Here is a 3,345-nt window from a genome sequence, read left to right on the forward strand (position 1 = left end):
CGAGCGCTGGACTGGACAGTTTACTCTGGTGCTTCTCGTTATCCTTCGTGTCGTTAATGAGGAGAAGAGTGGGTAGAGCTAAATGTATATGTTTTTATGCTGAAGTTCGGCAGCGTGGTGCGGTGCATCGCTCACCTTCTGTATCAGATTCCATCGAGATAACCGATAGCGCTGATAGCCTCCCGTTTGCGGCCGGCCCAGCCACGCCGAGTTCCGACAGGAATCTGACTTTACAAGGGGCACTCGAAATCACGTGGGGTCGGCCAACGTCTGAATCCGTGACTCAAGTCACCCATCGTGTGTTTTGTTTCTATAGACGCACTCGTCCTGGCATAGCTGCGCTGCTTCCGTCACGACGCTTGTCAAGTCAAGCCCGCGAGGTGCCCAGCCCAAATTCTACGAACCGCGCGAGCGGACACTCGACGCAAACCTACCATAACTGAGTTATGCGTCGCCATGTCAGCCTGTAGAGGGCGGCCAGGGCGGCGCCTGTGCTTATTTACGCCACGGTCAAGGACGCCGCTCGAGGGACGGCATTGTTGTGGCGGCGGCACTTGTCCACTTGTCTTGCACGCGGACGCGCAGAGGAGACGAGGGGTTGCATTGTCGCCGGGGCTGCGGCGCGACGAAGTAATCTAATGCGTCCTTTTGGGGGGTCTTTCTTGGGATTCGACAACCGTACGGGCGAGGACGGATGGCCGTGAAATCTAAGGAGCGTACAAACAAAAGTGCGGCGGCCATAAATACATACCTCTTTAGAAAGATAGGACGATGGAAGCGCTGTGACGTCTGCCAGGGCGTTGAGTCCTTTAGTTCTAGGCTCTTGTGTGTTTGTGGGTGTTAGCGGTCACAGAGGTTCCCCCCCACCACAAACGGAAAATCAACGAAACAATCCTTTAGATTTTAAAAATGCCATGCCAAGAAAGTTTAACGCGTCAACTTCCATGAACTGCTGCACGCAATCCGATGGATTAAAGCACCGCAAGTGCCCTGTTTTTTAGATGACAGGCAGGGAAAGGAGTGACTGCGATTACTTTGCCGCCAAATGTAAGCGATGATAAGCATTCACAAAGGTGGCGCGCCCGCGTGTTCCGCGAAATCGCACCGGTTGGCGGTTGGCCTATGAATGAAGTAAGGAGAACCGAGAGATCTTTGTCGCAGAATTTCGCATCACAAAATACATGTTTGACGGGCGTGGCTGCGGCCTGGGTTGGGAGACCAACCAACCATGCCGCGTGACCTGCACGACCCACCCCACACGTGAATTTGTGGTCTAGACGTGATCACGTTAATCTTGATCTAAAATCTAAAGATATCCCATGGCTTTGCTAAAACAGTTAATGAAATGTTTTCTGTTTTAAGCGTTTTGGGGGCTTTAGTGGCAATGTTTTGTTTCAGCAGCAACATTTTACTGGCTTTTAGTAACAGCGAAACAATTCATCAGGAATAGCAAGAATGGAAATAATTCATCTGAAATAACAAAAATGTCGCTGCTGGAGCAAAGATCTTGATATTAGACTATACGTTTTGCAGAAACGGCAAACAAAAAGTCAGACTTACTACTTAGCAAACATTCTTCTTAAACAAACCCCATAGGGCCGTTCATACCAGACTGACCAGACTACACACATGTCACCGCGACCACCTGTTGCATTCCCACTCTACCACCCCATCAATCTGCACTATATCGGAGGCTCCGCTCCTTTCCCTTCGTTAAGGGTACACAAAACAGACAAATCGACAGACAGACAGACATACAACTTCTATATTAATTATATAGATTCCAAGCTATCCGATCATAATCAGAAATTAACGTTCCATTCCATGAACACAAATGTATGCAACTTCATTGGTTCCATGGGTTCATCCTTTAACAAAGATTGTTAACGGTCTCTGGTATTGTTATAGGAACACGGATTTTATATGAGCATTTGCTGCAACTGGAGATGCTTTTCGGTTCCAATACCAGGCCCGAGTGAAGGCCGGTGCAGTGTATTACGTCAGCACGAAGGATAGATAAATATTATCTGGTGCACTAATGTCCAGAAGCTTGACCCTGTCGGCTTGGATTAGCAAGAAATTAGGAAAGTGGGGCACTCAGGCAATCGAGCCGGCCCAGCGTGCGGCACGGCCGCCAGGGCCGGGGGCGGCGCGGGGGCAGAGCGGAGACAAACGATGCTCGCCAGAAGCGGCTCGGGCCAGAGCCCTACTCCGACTCCCACGAGCTGGACGTTTTCGGACGCTTTGTAGGCATCGATGCGTCCAAGTGCACGGTTTTGGCAAATGTCTGTATATTTTGTTCTCGTTTGTTATACTAGTGCCATTATCAATGCCATGCACAACATGTTTAGCGGATCAAATCACTACTGAAAAAATGTTAATGACTGTCGTGCTCTTTCAAGAAACCCAAACCCTTCGCAAATCGAAAAGCGCCTGCAAAGCATCGCTTTGCAGGAATGCTTAGCAGGAATTTAATAGTAATGCTTTAAGTTTTGGTTGAGGTGCCGTCTCTGTTAAGATGCTTGCGCAAGCCTGAACCGGACTTACACAAAAGGCCATTTCAGGTCAGGAGACTTTAGGAGGAATAGGCAACCTAAACAGGGCGAGGGGCTGGGGAAGAAGAAGAATGGGGGACCGTTAAAGGCAGTTCTTCCCCGGTTTGTTATTCTGTTTTTCTTCTCATCATCTATTCTGAAATGGTCTATTTGGCCAGCACTAGCACAGCAACTACGGGCTGCCACCGATTCACTGGTAAATTATTTAAAGTCACACTCATGCTCCTGGTGGTCGATTAAATAAAAGAAAAATGAGTGCTTTGCTCAGACTTAAGAAATTTAAAAAATAATAGCTGTTTCCGACAGATGAGGTGAGAGGTGGTCGGGGGCGTGAGACTCCGCAGTAATGCGATGCTGCCCAGTCATCTTCGGTGATCTCGGCCCCTATTGATTCGCGGCGACGTTCGCGGTGACTGATGTAAAGATATTGCCGCTGCCCCACGTAAAGCGGTTAGAGTCCCCTAGAGTCCCCGACCCGGTCGAGGGCGAGTACGCCGATGCAACCGCGGATGGGGACGGAGGAACCAGGGACCACAGGGGGCGAGCCGCCGCCGCCGCTCAGCCCAGCTCACCCAGCCCAGCTCACCCAGCCCAGCTCACCCAGCCCAGCCCGGCTTTATCCGCCCGCCTAGCCCCGGACAGGTGTGGGTGAAGGTTAATGGGAGGCAACTCTCTCGCAGGGGATTAGAGATTATCGCACGTGGGGTGGAGGGAGGAGGGTGGACGTCGTCGTGGTCCAAAGCAAAACATGTTTTACTTTCCCGCTCTATTTCATAGTGGGTGTTTACTT

The 3,345-nt window shown here is 50.4% G+C and overlaps 1 protein-coding gene across 1 annotated transcript in view; it reads left to right on the forward strand.

Annotated features, from left to right (window-relative positions):
- Positions 1–3,345, forward strand: part of LOC113209792 (protein ELYS) — a gene marked incomplete in the record, with an annotated part of 18,456 nt that overhangs the window by 14,803 nt on the left and 308 nt on the right.

This window comes from Frankliniella occidentalis, unplaced genomic scaffold (assembly GCF_000697945.3).
Source record: "Frankliniella occidentalis isolate FOCC.00 unplaced genomic scaffold, Focc_3.1 Scaffold10, whole genome shotgun sequence".
Lineage (NCBI taxonomy): Eukaryota > Metazoa > Arthropoda > Insecta > Thysanoptera > Thripidae > Frankliniella > Frankliniella occidentalis.